Source organism: Pistacia vera, unplaced genomic scaffold (genome assembly GCF_008641045.1).
Source record: "Pistacia vera cultivar Batoury unplaced genomic scaffold, PisVer_v2 Contig1031, whole genome shotgun sequence".
Lineage (NCBI taxonomy): Eukaryota > Viridiplantae > Streptophyta > Magnoliopsida > Sapindales > Anacardiaceae > Pistacia > Pistacia vera.
In genome coordinates this window covers 103,427-121,680 of record NW_022195063.1, presented here as the reverse complement: position 1 = coordinate 121,680, position 18,254 = coordinate 103,427, and the positions used below count along the sequence as shown (strand labels likewise).

Sequence of the window (18,254 nt, the reverse complement as noted above, 5' to 3'; positions counted from 1 at the left end):
ACTTTTCTCTCCATTTTTCCTCTCGACCTCACTTGCTCTCTTTTTATTTTCCTCTTGCTCACATTGTTGTTTCTCTCTCATTTTGCACTCTCTTGCTATCCTAATTTGGTCCTCATAAGCTTGCAAAGGTTTGAGAGGGGCTAATACAACTTTTCGGTTGTTCATTACAAAAGAATAATGATTTTTGTACCTATCATGCGACACCCTCCTATCAAATTGCTGTGGTCGGCCAAGCAATATATGACCAGCATACATCGGTGCCACATCACAAAGAACCTCATCCTCATACTTGTCAATTGAAAAAGGAACCCGAACTTGCTTGTTTACCTTCACTTCTCCACAGTCATTCAGCCATTGTAGCTTGTACGGTTTAGGATGCTTCTTCCACTTCAAATTCAATTTTTCTACTAACAAAGTACTAGCAGCATTAGTACAACTCCCACTATTAATAATCAATGTACATACCTTATTTTTCATGTGGCATCTTGTGTGAAAAATATGTTCACGTTACTCCTCATCTCCTTCATCTTTAGGCTATATAATCAGGGCTCTCCTTGTAACAAGTAAATCACCATGCACAGGTTCTTCCACTTCAACATCAGAACAATCCTCCAATAGTGGCATCTCATCATCACTTGAGCTAGCACTTTCGACTTCTCCATTTGCCCGTACAACCATAACCCTTTTGTTTGGGCATTCGAAAGCAATATGTTCGAATCTTTGACATTTAAATCACTTAATATCACGTGACTTAGTAAGAGTTTTAGTTTCGGGTTTACCTTTAGGAACAGCAACCGAATTCTTCGACTTTGCTTCTTCTTTTGTTCTGAAGGCAGCTTTGTTGTCCTTCTAATTTGATCTACACTGAGAGCTAGAGGACAAGCCAGATTTGAACCTCTTGGACTTGATTTGCTTCTCCACTTTAACGGCTTTGTGCAGTAGCTCCTCCATTTCTACGTAATGTTGCAACTCAACCACGTCAGCAATCTCCTTGTTCAATCCGGCAATCAATCTAGCCATTGTTGCTTCTCTGTCTTCCTTTATGTTTGCTCTAATCATGGCGATTTCCATCTCCTTATAATAACCTACTACACTCATGGAACCTTGAACTAGCCCTTGCAACTTCCTATACAAATCTCTATAGTAATGGTTAGGTATAAATCTCTTGCACATCACCAACTTCATCTTTTCCCATAACCAAATAGGTCTCTCACCATTTCTACGCCTATTGATCGCCAATTGATCTCACCATATACCTGCATAATCTGTAAACTCCACGGCTACTAGCTTTACCTTCTTCTCCTTGGAGTAATTATGACAATCAAATACGTGCTCAACCTTTCATTCCCACTCCAAGTATAGCTCAGGATCATTCTTTCCTTGAAAAGTCGGAATTGCCATCTTTATACTGCCTATATTGTTATCTCCTTTAGAGTCAACCTTCTTGGCCCGTTTATAACTTGTTCTCTCCACTTCGGAATCAGCTTCATCTTCTTCGTCGAACACATGTCTTCTATGTGATTTAGAAGCGGAAAAGGACTCCAAATCATTCAATCTCGCATTTAGCAATTTAAATTGGTCATTAACAGCCTTGATGAAGAATTTCATGTCGACCTCTTGTGGTTCTCCTCCTTCCTTACTCATGGTTTCAACTTGCAAAATAAAATAAAATAAAAGGTGTTGTTCCTCACACACTCCCTCACGTGTTTGCACTCAAATCAAATTGTTATCACTTGTGTTTCACACTATTTTGGCTTTTTCTTGATGATGATATCTCTTGCCTTTTACCGCTCAAAGCCAAGCGAGCCCCCTTTATGTTCTTAACAGAATCAAAGAATTCAACAAATCTCAAGAAGCAACCAGTTAGATGGTGACAATCTCAAAAATCAAAACTTTAAAAACTTAGTTGAGGCAAACGGTGAACAGAAAGAAAGACCCAGGAGGACTTTAAAGAACCAAGAAAAATAAGAAAACTCTAAAAGGAGGCAAAAGACATGTGAAAGAAATCACTGGAATTGATGCTAAATGATTAAGAAGGCAAAAGACACAAAACAACCTTGTATATGCTTGAAACAATCACTAGAACAAAAATAAAGGGAAACTAGAACAAAATAAAAAGGAAACTAGAACAGAATAAAGGAAACTAATTCAACAAGAATAAGAAACTCAAGCAAGAAAAAACAAGAATTGGAAACTTAATTGAACAAAAATAGGATACTTAACAAAGAGAACAAGAATGGGAAACTTAGGGTGCGTTTAGCTCCCTATTTTTATCCATATTCCTAATCCTATTCTCCAAATAATGTTTGGCACACTATTCCAGAAATATTACCCTATTTTTCTTAATTACTTTTAGACCCCATAAGGTTATTAATTTCACTAAATGCCCCCTGAATTTTTTTTTTAAAATTAACAAAACCCCCACCCCCATCAACCCAACTTGTCAGATTCCGGCAACCACCGCCGGTGATAGCCGGAATCTGTACAACGACCTAAATTCCGACCATAAATGGCCGGAATTACACCGATCTAGCCTTTTCTGGCCAGATCCACCACGGATCTGGCCGAAAAAGGCCAGATATGGCCGTCGTTGACCGAAAACGATGGCCACATCTTTGGCCGTCGCTGACGGCCAAAGATGGCCATCGTTTTGGCCTTTCAGGCTATCGACGGCCATAACATGCCGTAGATCTAGCCTTTTCCAGCCAGATCCGTGGTGGATCTGGCTGAAAAGGCCATAATGATGCGTTACGGCACAGATCCGATCGGTCTGTGCTGTAACAAAATTTTTCGGCCAGATTCCAGCTGGAATCTGACACTGCAGGTGGTGGGGGTGTTTTTGTCATTTTATATAGTAGGGTCTTTAATTAAATTAGTAAACCTAAGGGCTTTTTCATAAATTTTTCAAATTTACCTCGTAATACTCCCCTATCCAACAATCCAATACTATCCTCAAAATCCTATCCAAAATACTACACCAAACGCACCCTTAACAACTCGAAATTGCCACTTTGTTCTTCTTCTTTTTTTCCTCTTTTTTTTTTTTTTTTGCTATCTCTTTTTTTTTTTTTTTTTTATGCAACAGAACTATGAAAAGACGAATTCAATTTTTTTTTTTTTGAATCAAGAACGCAAACAAAGAGTGTTGGAGATAAATAACATGTTTTCAGTAATCAAAGCTTTGATACCAAATGATAGAATAGGAACAAGTTGTTTTTCTAAGGAAACTAGTCCTTAAAACCCTAATCTTGAGACGCCATAAAGGTTGTCACTCCCTTTGATAAGTCGAGATTTAAGCATTCAATCAAGAACACAAGAAGGCAAAGCAAATAGCTTTATGAAATAAACTTCAATTGATAATAATATGTCCCCAAAAAATAAGATGGCTGCTCCTTTTTATAAGCAACAAACCCTAAAAGAAAACCTTAGCTAATTGAAAAACGGGTTGGGCCTAAGTATAAGCGAATTGGGCCTAAATAAACCTTAAATAAATAAAAGACTAAAGAATCTAATGATAATTAAAACATAAAAAAAAAAGCACAAGATTAAATAAACGAAAATTAATTCCTAAATTAATCCTTGCATCCAACTTGATCTGCCGAATCTACCCCTTGCATAAAAAGATAATAGGCCATCCTTGGTGAAGCTTTGAAATCTTCGAATTTAGTCTTAGAGTCTTCTAGTACAACCTCTTTGTATTGCACTTCCATGATCAAGCCTTGCAAAGCCTCTTTCATCCTCTTTGTCTTTGCCCTAGTCATTGGACCACCAATTCCTTGCAAAGGATCTTAAGAATATTTGGGAACATCAACTTGGTTAGCACCTCGATCTCCATTAACTTGCCTACAACAAGCACCCATGTGCTGCACTAGGTTGTTGGTAGACAACCTTGACAAGTGAGATTAGTCACTGCCTTTCGACAGGGTAGAAGACTTCTAGACACTACACTGAGAGAATTTGTGGGATTTATTGGTAAACAAAGAGATACAATACTTTTATTTTATCTAATATTCTTTATTATACTTTTTTTTTTTTTTTAAATGGGGCTAATGAACAAGAAGATGGGGTCTAAAAATGAATTTGGAGTATGGATTTGACAAAAAAATTTCTTCAACTCAATATGACAATGGACAAATTATTTTTTTCATTAATGAATGACAATGGCGTCTCAAGTAGAAGAGAAAAAAATTCCACAATTGTCAATAATAAATTTATTAAACAAAGATAAAAAAAAGTTGTGTTTGTTTTATTATGGAGTAATATTTTTGAAAAAGTTGAGTTGGGTAGTTATTGCGATGATAGGATTTGAAAACTAAGAAAAACACCCTCTAGGTTTGTTAATTTAGCTACCCTACAATAAAACATTAAAAAATAACAAAAACACCCCATCCACCCATTAATGCCGACAGTTGGCTACTACTGCCAGAGGGTGGCCAAAAGTCATTGTGATGGCGCACGACCGGTTGGATCTGGCCAGTCGTGCATGGATCTAATTGGAAAAGGCCACATCTGGTTGTCAACGACGACTATGTCTTGGTTGTCGTTGACGATTAGATCTGGCCAAAGATCTGACCTTTTCTAGCCAGATCAGTGCACGACCGACCAAATCCAGCTAGTCATGTGCCATTACGGTAACTTCCAACCACCCTCCGGCAGTGGTGGCTGGCTGCCAGCATTTTAATGGGTGGATAAGGGTGATCTTGTTAATTTTCAATGTTTTATTGTAAGGGGTGTTTAGCTAAATTAATAAACCTAGGGGGTTTAAAAATAATTGAATATAATAGGATTGGATTTTGAGAATATTGAAACAAATATGTATTTTGGGTAGGATAGGAATAAGAAAGGATAAGAATAATAAAACAAACACAGCCATAAATCTCTTACTGTAAAAAAAAAAAAAAATTATAAAAATAATTCTAATCATTGAATGGCATAACTTTAGATCATTCAAAAGTTAGAAATAGGGGTAAAAAAATGCAACTGTCCAGTGTTATTGTAGGTCATTTTTGGTGTAGTGTTACTAGACTTTCTGTGTTGTCATTCTTTGATCTTACTGATAGTTTTGGATAAGAGAGCAAAGATTATCTAAGATAAAAAGAGTTTAATTTAAAGTCTTAATCGATGAGTCTCAACCAAGATTTTTGAGAGGATTTTTTAATTCATTTTCGTGAGTTATATATTTGTTATCAGTTATTATGATATAAGTGTTGATATAGAAATATGCATCAACCAAAGAAGTTCGATCGACCTTGGTGGGATCGGAATAAATGTGTGCATGATTACGGATAATCAGTGATTGACAAGTATTGAATGCAATACAGTAAATGGCAATGAGAGTTTTTAAAGTGGTTCGGCGAGGTAAACTCTTAAGCCTACGTCCACTACTTTTTGTATTTGTTGTAGGAGCTTACAATGAGAATTCTGTGAAAATTTTGTAACCCCTTTTCCATCATTTGAGGGGGTTTATATACAAGGTTTGTACAAAGGAAAGAGCGAAAATAAAGGGATTACAATTGATCTAAACTGTAATTCCGATATTCTCACGATTGGGCGCTGTGATTGCGTAGAGATTTTTGTTGATCTAGTCATTTCCGTGATATTTGGGATCTGAAGTAATATGGGAATTAATTGAATGATCATTCAGGTTGTTCGCGATCGGCTTGTGTTGGGTCGAGCTATATGTCGACGAGCTTATGTTGGGTCAGACAACTGGTGCGGTTGGATTAATCTTGAGTTGAGCTACATCTTCGTTGTAGCTCGAGCTTGGTGGAAAAATCACACACAACATCTGCCCCCTAGTGTTCGATGCTCGTTTTGTGATTCGAAGAATATTACTTGATTTGATACCAAGGTCGCCATTAACAACAGCTCTTCGGATGCAGGTTCGACTGAGCTCCTAGGGTCGACCTCATGTCTGGACGATGTGCTTCACACTTGTTTGCTTCCTACAATACCTGTTGAACTCAGAATATGAAAAGTTAGGGCAAATATGTAATTTCCATGTGGTCATGCCGCATTAAATGCGGCAGCCTTTGTCAGTCACGTTTCGTCGCGTGTGGGCGTCTACAACTGTCCATGTGTGAAGTAGAGGTAACATGCGACAATGGCTATTAGTGCAACAGTCTGACGTTTCGTTGCCCCTCATGGATGGATGACACGTGGCCATGTCAAGGGTCGAGATTGCTTGATGAATGAAGGGTCGAGATTCACTGTAGATTGACACCTGCGATTAAACCCCGCCCTTTCGTCTTCCATGCAAACCACTATAAAAGGTGGCGAAGTTGTCAGAATGCTCATTCAGTCCACAGAAGTTTTCTGATGCCTTTGTTCACTTTGTTGCTGCTTTGTTGTCGTCACAGTGCTTTTTCCGGCGAGTTTCTGTACTTCTTTCATTCCGGTAAGGTTCTTTTCCTTTTTTTTTAAGAATGTAATAGAATTCTATCAATGAAAAGAAAAATTTTCAACATGTCCTCATCGAGCTAAGATTGTTATATTTCTGCGGAGTTATTTCATTTGTCCTAGTTGGACTTGTAATAGAAGATCTGAATTCGCTCTAAGTTATGTATAACTCGCTTCTTGAAGAGCTTTTTTAAATGTGTGTGAGGAAATTTTTTACGACAAGCAACTTCGATTTCGGATCAGTTATTCATTTCAAGTTTTGGTCCAGCTTAAGGCTGATTTCCTTCAACGTGTTTTTTCTCGAATTTTTTCAAGTTTAACTTCATCGATTTAGGATGTTTCATCTTTAAAGAGTTGGATTTTGGCGTGGCTTTGAGATAAGCTGCCTTTTTCGGACTCTTGTCTCCGGGTTTTCTTTTTGGAATATCATTGCATAGGTCGCGATCTTTGAAACAATGAATAAATGTTAAACAAACTAAGAACATTAACAAAGAAAAATCATGAATAATTCCTCTTTTGTTGATCAAGCGTTTTGGTCATGAGCGGCCTTACAACGAATAAAAAAAAAAAAAAAAGTGGAACCCGAGCTGCTTATTGGTAATACCTTCACAAATGTTCGGTGCTCCAAGCTCGCGGTATCGCTTCGCCATTGAGGCATTCCAGGTGAAAATATCCTGGTGTGAGCTTTTCTGAGATCCTGAAAGGATCTTCCTATTTGGGTCCAAGTGCCCCCAAGTTCGGGTTTTGGGTACCCTGGATGACCTTTTTGAGAACTAAGTTGCCCAATTCAAAGTCTCTGTTTTTGGCTTTGGTGTTGAAATATCATTTGGCTCGCTGCTGATATGAGGCGAGCCTTAATTGAGACTTTGCCCGGTGCTCTTCATCAGGCTGATACATTGGGATTTGGTTATATACCAAGTACGCATCCATGAAGCTACTAGTGCGTTCCTAGCTGTCGCATCTACTAGGTGGTTAATCTGTGGTAGCAAAAAGCTGTCTTTGGGATAGACTTTATTTAGATTCGTGAAGTCGACACAAGTCTACCATTTGCCATTCGACTTCTTAACCAGGATTGGGTTGGCGAGCTAGTCTAGGTACTTAACTTCCCTGATGAAGTTGATTTTCAAGAGTTTGTCAACTTCATCCTTGAGCGCTTGCGAGCGCTCTGCATCCAGACCTTCTTTTTTGCCTTATGATGCGTTGATTTTACAACATGCAATGTGTAGCAAGTGCACTAGTCGCACAAAGTAATAAAGTGATGAGTCAGTATCGTTCCCACGAGGATTGGTTGTTAAGCACTAAATTTCCTAACTGTTTTCAAGTTGGAGGAACCGAATTTGTTTGGATTAATGGGAGAGATTAAAACTAAAACTAAAACAAAACTTACTAAGTATTAAAAACTAATTAATGAAGGCAAGATTTAAAGGCAAGAGTAATATCAATTTAAACAAACAGTTAGGGTTTTGACTTCATTCGGACTCAATGGATGAATTCTACGGATTATGCTATTTCCACACTCATATGCACGGATTGTAAATCGAATTTTCTAAGTTTTCAAACATACCTTCTCAGCCTATGAATTCCTACTTTTCCCTATTAAACTTCCGCACCTAACAAAATGAAGATTAATAGATCCAAGTTCATTAAGCTAATAAAATCCTAGATTGATTTCATTGATTCTCAAATCTATCTCTAACATTCAATACTACAATGGTGATTGCCTAAGAAGCTCAACATGATTCATTTCTCAATCGCATCATATTCATCAAATAAAATCAATAAAAACGGAATAACCACACAATCTGTGCAATAGAATATAAAAATAACAATAATCAATTGATTAACCCATAGAAATCCGAGTTACATCAAAACCCTAACCCAAAATGGGTTAGTTCATAAATAAATCAACACAAACAGCAAGAAAAACATTAAACATAACAGTCAACATATTGAAATAAGAGAAAAGCAAAGATATCTCCCCTAGTTGAAGAATCCACAAGGTTGAATCTTAAATCTTCTCACTTTCTCAATAAAAATGTCAAATCTATTCTAAGGAAAATGAAAACCAGGCGAACTCAGACTTTCTCCGACCGACCTCTCTCAAAATGGCAAGGTTTTTCTTTTATACTTCGCCCAAAGACCTCAAACATTCCTAAAATAAAACTGTGCGTTTTGGAGAAAACAAAATTTCACAGATGTCGCCATGGCGAAGAAGGAATTTCGTCGTGGTGACGAACTAAAGCTGAATCTCGTTCTTGGCTTCTTTCGTCGCGGCAAACCTTCCTGGAAAATTCTGCATTTACCGAATTGCCCTTCGCTTGCTTCCTTGCCTGAATCTTCGATCCTCGATGCTTTCCCATCGGAACAAGCTTCATAGTGCTTTAACTCTGCTTCAGAACTTTCCCAAAATCTAAGATTCACTGACTTCTGAGTCCAGAAACTCCAATTCGCTCATTATTCACTCAAAATGTCCGTTTTAGCCTGAAACATAAAATAAATGGAATTAAGTAGCCATTCAGGCATAAACGAGCTAAGAAGTATCTAAAATCCGGCCAAAAAGCCTAAATAAATTAGTATAATCCTCAGATTATCAAATACCCCCAAACTAAAGACATGCTCGTCCCCGAGCATCAGGTACAAAACTCAAAGAAAGAAAAACAACAAACAACCAAAAACAAAAAATAACAAAACTGAAAACGAACAAACAAAAATTAGACTCAAACTCAACATAAGAATTGCCTAGAATTTACACAAGTCTCAAAAGTTTGTTGGAAAATTATTACTAGAAAATGTTCAACACTCCAAGAAGTCATAAATTGCATCGACTATCTTTCTCTATTGGTCCCTCGAGTAGGTGATCCCCACTTCAGTCCACATTCTGACTTCCTAGATTATTTTATACAGAAATGCAAAGTTTATCAAATGGCGGCAGACTCCATAAGCCTAAATATCGAACTACTCTCCACTAATGAGGATTAGACATCACTAAAGATCAAAAGGTCTTTACAGGCTTGTAACGTTAGACTCGGTTAGTGGGCTTCAAAGAAAAGGAAAGGATAAACTAAGCAAGAGAACTCGGTTTCCTTTAAGCAAACACTAACACTTAACTCAACTTCCACTTAAGATGTCAACCATTTTAAAAACCCTCAAACATGAGCACTTCTCGTTTTTGCTTCTGAATTGTAATTCTCAGATATATATATACAATAACAATAATTAAATTGAGGTTAATTACCCCTCTTATTCTTCTTGCCCTTCTCACAACCCCCAAACTATTCTTTTAGTTCATTCACACAACTCTCCAAGCTCTTTGTGTTTGCATTAAGTTTAGAATTCTCTTAAAGGTTGCGGGCGTGTTTAGGGAAAAAGGTTTTGGGCATTATTGGTTTCACAAGAAAAATAAGGCAACGATGATTTCATAAGGCTCAAATGGGTCACTAGGGATAAAATTCATGGTCGGTTGGAAAGGCTCAAACGTTTTGAAAACTGCCTAAATCACTTCCTTAATAATGTCTATTCCTAGAATTTCGCCTCAAGCACTTCTCAACGAGGTTCTAGAGTCCACCACCATTATCAAGACTTTACCTAACCACATAAAATGAATCTAAGCATGCAGAAATAATGAAAATAGTGGTCGAACCACTCAACAAACCTCAAGCAAAATTCAGTCAATCAACATAAACTTGAAGCAATGCTTAACATTTTTCAACAATAAAATCCCAACAATCTTATTCTCATCATAGACTTATGTAATTCATCATTGGCATACACAACAAAACATGAAAATAAAATAAACATAAATAAATTTTTTTCAAATTTTTCCTACTCCCAAACTACAGATGACATTGTCCCCAATGTCACATTATGCACAATGTAGGAATAGAAAAACAGAATTTACAAAGGTATGAGATAGTTCCCTGATTAATCCGTGAAGTTGGAGTTCCACTCAACAACATGCACACCCGTTCCTTGGCTTTCTCATCAACATAATCTGTAAAACAATTGAAATCTTATGGTGTCCACTGTTAGAAAATTTCTCCGACTAATATGAAAATATTACAAGCCTAATCTCATCCTTACAACTACTAGGAAGTTCAAACAAAAATTAAACAATCCCCAAACAAAAGGAAAATTAGTTCAATGTTCAAAATAAAAGACAATGACAACTTAAACAAAGAAAAATAAATAAAGTACAAAACAGGTGCTCCATTCATTCTTCGGCCTCCTCCTCTCCATCGGTGTCGTCATCTTCTGAGTCGGAGCCCATCCATTCCTCTGAATCCCAGTCTTCCCATTGGAATTCTGAAGTGTCAATGTCAAACTTGGTGTAGCAGCTCTGCTGCAGATTATAAATCATCCTGGTCTGCTCTACTAGCCAACCCTGACGTTGCTCCTTCCATTTCATCTTACCCATCATCTTTTGCAGCAACTCTTTCATTGTGGCTATTGAACCGAATGACGTGGCAGCTGCTGTGGTTCTTCGTCTTTTCGTGCCAGATTTGGGTCCTTCACTGGGTGGACGCTCAAGATGCTTGTTATAGTAGGCGGTGTCGAGAACTGGGGCAACATGGATAAATGGCTCATCATCTGTCTTCTCAACTCCCGCTCGAGTGCACAGCTTTATAATTAGATGTGAGAAAGGGAAGCTCCCTCTCCCTGGTTTGGCTGCATGCTAGATATTAGTCAGGATAACGTTTCCTACATCCATTCTCTTCCCTATGGCAATGGAATAAAGCAATAATGCTTTCTCATAAGTCATTGTACTATAGTGCGTCTTCGACATCATCCTCGCATACACAAAGTACTGCCACAACCTGGCCATCAGTGTCAAATTTGTTCCCTTAATGCTCTTTCTTCCCTTCTTCGAAATCTCCCAAGGGGTATCTGGTTTTGCTATGGCCTTAAGTATCACGTCATCCTCAAATCGTGTCTTCCTAAATTCCTCATAGTCATCACGGTCAATTTGAGGCAAGTTATAAAACTCATTGATGACCTTTGCATCAAATGCCACATCAGTACCCCTCACAAACACAAAACCAGGATCATACTCAGGGAGGTTGGCATAAAACTCTCTCACTATCAGCTCTACGGCTGCATGTGTAGGTTCACTCATAAACAAATTCTAACGTCTCCTTGTACTCCACTCAATAGCATGGCTCGAGGTCAATCCACGTTCAGCAATAAATCCTTTATCTTTCTTTTGGATTGGCCCTTCATATTGTTTTCGAGCCTTGTCATTCACAAATTAGCTGTCTAACTTTTTCCCTTTTCCTTTGCCCTTGGATGGTGCTTTGAGCGGCATTTTCCCCAAACTACAATTCTAACTCAACAATTCAACTCTAAGCACCCTACTATCAACCACAATCAATCCTGCAAAAATACCAAAATTCCCAAAAATTGCACCTAGACCCCCAAACTAAGATTTTTCCACACTTCACAAAACTCTCCCAAAATTGCAAACCCAAACTCCTCAACACCACACAAGTTAAGATCCGCACTTTCTCAATCAAAATCAAAGCACAACAACATTAAAAATCCACAACTCAATCAACAATCAAAATTTCAGATCTAAAATTCTAAAACTCGAAATTGTGCAATTAAAAGCTTTGAGAACTCAAAATCTTACCAAAACTAAGAAGTATTCACCACCAATTTAGCCAAATTCGGCCTAGATCGCAAAAGCCCCAAATTCTTGAATCCACAAATTTTTCAATTTTTCGCAGAGATCTTTGCTAAAATGAGTTGTTTTGGTGTTTAGGAGGGTTAAGGAGTGAGGAAATGTGATGGGAAATCACTGGAAAAGCTTTGGATCGAAGATGGAAAAAGTTGGCTCTTGGATGTGTTTGAAGTGTTTTGCGAAAAATGAAGAGTCGCGGTCTCTATTTATAAAAAGCAGGTTTCGCTGCGGCGAAGAACAATTTTCGCCATGGCGAAGTTCTTCAATCAATGAAATTTTAACCTAGTCAAATTCTTCGCTGCAGCAAAAAATTCCAGAGCCTACAGCGCCGCGGTGAACTTTCCTTAGTTAAAATTCGCTCAACCTTTTCTGCCGCGGCGAAGAAACTTTTGTCGCCGCAGCGAAAAATTCCAAAGAAAATGGCGCCTTGGCGAAGAACAATTTTCGCCGCGGTGAAGTCTGGAACTTTTCAACTTCCGTTTTGTGCAATATGTGCTTCACCGCGGCGAAAACTGGAATATTTTCCCTTTTCACCTTAGTTCGAAAATTCACTAGAAACACCCAAAAACACATAAAATCAAAATCATTTTAAATCATACAAAAACTAAACAAATTCAAACAACAAACCAATGAAAAACAATTGAAAACACTTGGGTTGCCTCCCAAGAAGTACTTGTTTATAGTCGGGAAGCTCGACTTTCTCAAGTTCTCATGTCGGGATGTCAAGTTGGATGGGAATTGACTTGCAACTCACCACCCCGTCGATGTATAGCTTCAACCTCTATCCATTGACCTTAAATGTGCCTTTTTCTTTATGTGAGACCTCCATCGCCCCGTATGGGTACACTCTTGTAACTACGAAGGGTCCGGACCATCTAGAATTAAGTTTTCCAAGGAAAAGCCTAAGTCTAGAATTATTCAACAACACTTTCTAACCCACTTCAAAGTTCTTCTTCCTGATATGCTTGTCATGCCACTTCTTGGTCTTTTCCTTGTACATCCTAGCATTCTCATACGCTTCATGACGGAACTCATCGAGTTCATTCAAAGTTAGCATCCTTTCCTCCCCAGCAGCTCGTAAGTCCATGTTTAGTTGCTTGACTGCCCAGTATGCCTTATGCTCGAGCTTTACCGGCAGGTGACATGCATTCCCATAGACCATCCTAAATAGAGACATACCAATTGGAGTCTTAAATGCAGTGCGGTAGGCCCATAATGCATCATCTAATTTCCGTGACCAATCCTTCCTAGATGCATTAACTATCTTCTCTAGAATTCCCTTAAGTTCTCTGTTCGATTGTTCCACTTGCCCGCTAGTTTGTGGATGGTATGGTGTAACAACTCTTTGTTTTACTCCATATTTTCCCAACGGTGCATCTAATTGCCTATTGCAAAAATGCGATCCTCCATCACTGATGATTGCCTGTGGTACTCCGAATCTTGAGAAAATGTTCTTTCTCACAAAATTAACCACCACTCTGGCATCATTGGACATCAATGTGACTGCTTCCACCCATTTTGATACGTAATCCACCGCTACCAAAATGTACATGTTCCCATAAGAATTTGGGAAATGACCCATGAAGTCAATTCCCCACACATCAAACAGCTCAACTACTAGGATATTGTTCAACGGCATCTCATCTCTCTTTGAAATATTTCCACTCCGTTGACACTGATCGCATTCCTGAACCATTCGAAAAGAATCCTTGAAAAGGGTTGGCCAATAAAATCCAGATTGAAGAACCTTGGCTGTTGTCCTAGCTTATCCAAAATGGCCACCCACTTCCCTCTCGTGACAATGTCGTAGAACACTCTCCATTTCCTCTTCCGGGACACATTTACGTATCATCTGATCAGCATAATGTCTATACAGAAATGGCTATTCCCAGAAGTAATACTTCAAATCTAAGAAAAACTTCCTCTTTTTTTTGGAAGGTCATGCCAATTGGGAGCACTCTCAATGACAAGTAGTTTGCAAAATCTGCATGCCACAGTGCTTCCTCCACTCTCATCAATTTCTCTCCAGGAAAGTTTCTCTGATTTGGGTTTCCTCTTCATTTCCCTGAATTGGTTGTTCAATCCTTGACAAATGATCCGCCACCACACCACAGGCAACAATTATTTTTCAGTGGCGGTGTAATTCAATTGTGCATCAGTGAGTGTTTTGCTAGCATACTGAATTACATGCAACACTTTGTTTTTCCTCTATCCTAACACTACTCCTAATGCAAAATCACTAGCATCACACATCAATTCAAATGGCAGTCCCCAATCAGGAACTGCAATAATAGGTGCAGACACTAATAATTTTTTTAGAGTTTGAAAGGCATGTGTGCATTCATCATTAAATTCAAAAGCAACATCTTTAATCAATAAATTGCAAAGGGGTTTAGAGATCTTAGAAAAGTCCTTGATAAACCATCTATAAAACCCCGCATGCCTCAAGAAACTCCAAATTGCTTTAACATTTGAGGGTGGTGGTAGCTTCTCAATCACTTCTGTTTTTGCTCGATCCACTTTTATGCCATCCCTTGAAATTCTATGACCAAGCACTATTCCTTCCTGGACCATGAAGTGGCACTTCTCTCAGTTGAGCACCAAGTTCGTCTCTTTACATCACTGTAAAACAAGTGAAAGATTAGATAAGCAATTGTCAAAAGATGAACCAAGAATAGAGAAGTCATCCATGAAGACTTCTATAAATCGCTCCACCATATCTCTAAAGATCAACATCATGCATCTCTGAAATGTGGCTGGTGCATTGCATAACCCAAAGGGCATCCTTCGGTAAGCAAAGTTTCCATAGGGACAAGTGAAGGTCGTCTTATCTTGATCCTCAAGAGCGATGGCAATCTGATTATATCCTGAATAACCATCCAGGAAACAGTAGTAAGCATGCCTTGTCAATCTCTCCAACATCTGATCAATGAAAGGAAGTGGGAAATGATCCTTCCTTGTCGCTTCATTTAATTTCCGGTAGTCAATGCATACTCTCTAGCCCGTGACCGTCTTAGTTGGTATCAATTCATTGCTTTCATTCTTTATCACTATGATACCTCCTTTCTTCAAAACCACTTACACCAGGCTTACCCATGGACTATCAGAAATAGGATAAATTATGCCGGCATCTAGAAGTTTCACAACTTCCTTCATCGAAGGATTCAGTATCCGTTGTGGTTGCACCCTAGGCTTGACATCATCTTCCATAAGTATCTTATGCATACAAAACGACGGAGAGATGCCTCTAATATCCAAAATAGTCCATCCAATTGCTGATCTGTGTTCTCTTGGTACCCTAATCAACCGCTCTTTTTCCAATTTGCTCAACCTTGAACTGATGATTACTGGGAAGGTTTCTGCTTCACCAGGATACACATATTTGAGGTGGGAAGGCAAAGGTTTCAGTTTAAGCTTCGGAGGTTCTTCCTTTCTTTCCTTTTCCTTCTCCTTCTCAAAATGAAATTCCTCAAATTCTAGATCTTGGTTCTCATCAATCGGCTGAAGTGCTTCCAACAATCTAGCACATTCATTCTTCGCCGACTCATCTACCTCTATAATTTTTGATTGGGCAATACATGCTTCTAGAGGCAGTTGTAGAGTGTTCTCTTCAATAGCCTCTGCTACTAGTTTATCCATCACATCAACACTAAAGCACGAATCCGACTCAGATGGAAACTTTATAGCTTCAAACACATTGAACGTTACTATTTCATCTCGAACTCTTAAAAGTAACTTTCTTTCTTGCACATCAATGAGTGCTCTTCCCATGGCCAAAAATGGTCGGCCCAAAATAAGAGGCATTTCCTTGTCCTCTTCCATGTCTGAAACAACAAAATCCGTAGGAAAGATAATCTTGTCCACCTTCAACAACACATCTTCGACTATACCCCTAGATGTTTGATGGATCTATCTACAAGCTGCAACGACATGGTCGTTGGCTTCACTCACCAATTCCCAATCTCTTAAAAACAGAAAAAGGCATTAGATTGATGTTTGCACCTAAATCACACAAAACTCGATCAAAAGTAATGTCTCCTATAATGCAAGGAATAGTAAAACTCCTTGGATCTTTGAGTTTTGAGGGTAGCTTCTTCTGGAGAATGGTGCTGCACTCCTCCTTGAGCATCACTGTTTCTTCATCTTCTAACTTCCTTTTGTTTGATAAAATCTCCTTGAGAAATTTTGCGTAGCTCGGCATCTGTTGCAATGCATCTGCAAAAGGAATGTTAATATGCAGTTTTTTAAATATTTCAATAAATTTGGAAAACTGTTTATCCTGATTTTTTTTCTTGAGTCTCTGAGAAAAAGGCACGGGAGGAGTGTGATGTGCCAGCTCTGGTGGTATCTCGGGAAATGGCAATTTCTCTTTCTTTTGTCTTTACCTCTCTTCCCGCTTTTGTTCATCAACCCTAGAACTGGTTGGTTTCTCTTCAGCAACTATCTCTTTATCAACTTCCTCATAAGAATCTTCATTTTCTTTTGGTGGGTTTCCTTCTTTCCCTGATTGTTCTACTTCTTCTAACATTGTCCCACTTCTCAGAGTTATTGCATTTGTTTGCTCACGTGGGTTAGTCACTGTGTTGCTCAATAGGGACCCTTGTGGTCTCTCATGTAACTTATCAACCAATTGACCCACTTGTACCTCCAAGTTCTGAATAGACGCCCCTTGATTTCTAAAATTCGTCCTCACCTCATTCATAAAACCTGTGGTCTCTTGCATAAACTTTCCAAACATGTCCTCCAATTTTGTCACTCTTTGCTTTCCTGGTTGTTTGTTCACCCCTGCTTCGTTGTTTGGCAATGTTCTTTGGTTCTATTGATTGTTTTGCTGATTCTGTTGGTTCTGATTGCCCTAAGACAGGTTCGGATGATTCCTCCAACAAGGATTATATGTGTTGGAGTACGGGTTGTTTGGTTGCCTTTGATTTCTTGCCAAGTAGTTAACATACTCCAATGATGAAGACGCTGAAGCAAACGTGTTCCCCACTTGGCATTCACTACTCACATGACCATCTGCACAAAATTCACAAATTAGTTGAGGAGCTTGAATAGAATTTAGCTGCATACTTCCCAACTATTTCTGAAGTGCTATGAGTTGGGCTGAGATAGCCGTGTATGCATCAACTTCATGAAGACCCATAGATTTCTTCAGTTGCACCCTTTCATTAGGTCTTTGATAGTTGTTACTTGCCAGAACTTCAAGCAACTTATGAGCTTCTTCAGTTGTCTTATTTTGTAGTGCTCATCCCAAGGCTGCATCCACCATAGTTTGCATATTCACCATCAATCCATTATAAAACGTTTGGACTTGCATCCAAATTGGCAACCCATGGTGTGGACACCTCCTCATTAATTCTTTGTATCTCTCCCAAGCCTCATACAATGATTCTGACTCTTCCTATAGAAACGATGTGATATCATTTCTTAGCTTTGCTGATTTTGCTGGAGGAAAGAATTTGGTCAGGAACTTCTGTGCTAAATCATTCCATGTTGTGATCGTTCTTGATGGTAGTGCCATTAACCATCCCTTTGCCTTATCCCTTAATGAAAATGGGAACAGTCTCAATCTGATGGTGTCATCTGACACTCCGTTTGACTTGAAAGTATCACAAATCTCCAAAAAAATTGGCAATGTGTAGATTTGGATCTTCCTTCAAATCTCCTTTAAACTGTACTGACTGCTGGATCATCTGGATGATTGCCGGCTTTATCTCAAAGTTGTTGGCTTGTACCGCTGGTCTAATAATGCTCGATCCACTACCATCAACTGAGGGAACGGAAAACTCCCTTAGTGTTCTATTTTCTGCCATCTCAACAACTATGGCTTCTGGTTCAACTGTAGCCTCTCGTTCTCTTCTCTCTTTGTTAAGTCTTCTAGTGGTTCTTTCAATTTCTGGATCAACGGGAACCACTGGCTGACTTCGTGCTCTTCACATAAACTACACAGAAAGATTGAAAAAGTGAGATCACAAACCAACCGAAGAGAACAACAAAAATTAAACAAACAACAATTAAAACAAAAATAAACTCCAATCTAGCTAACACAAGAAAACTCAATGTTAACACAAAACTCAATCCCTGGCAACGGCGCCAAAAACTTGATGCGTTGATTTTACAACATGCAATGTGTAGCAAGTGCACTAGTCGCACAAAGTAATAAAGTGATGAGTGAGTA

General features: G+C 38.6%; 1 non-coding gene and 1 pseudogene across 1 annotated transcript; one reads left to right on the top strand and one right to left on the bottom strand.

The window, feature by feature from the left end:
• LOC116124105 overlaps positions 1-1,644 on the bottom strand; it is a 51,825-nt pseudogene extending 50,181 nt beyond the window's left edge.
• Positions 1,645-17,403: 15,759 nt separating this feature from the next.
• LOC116124136 lies at positions 17,404-17,510 on the top strand. The gene has a single exon (XR_004127169.1). It is a non-coding gene; the product is annotated as a small nucleolar RNA R71 (small nucleolar RNA).
• Positions 17,511-18,254: the final 744 nt, after the last annotated feature.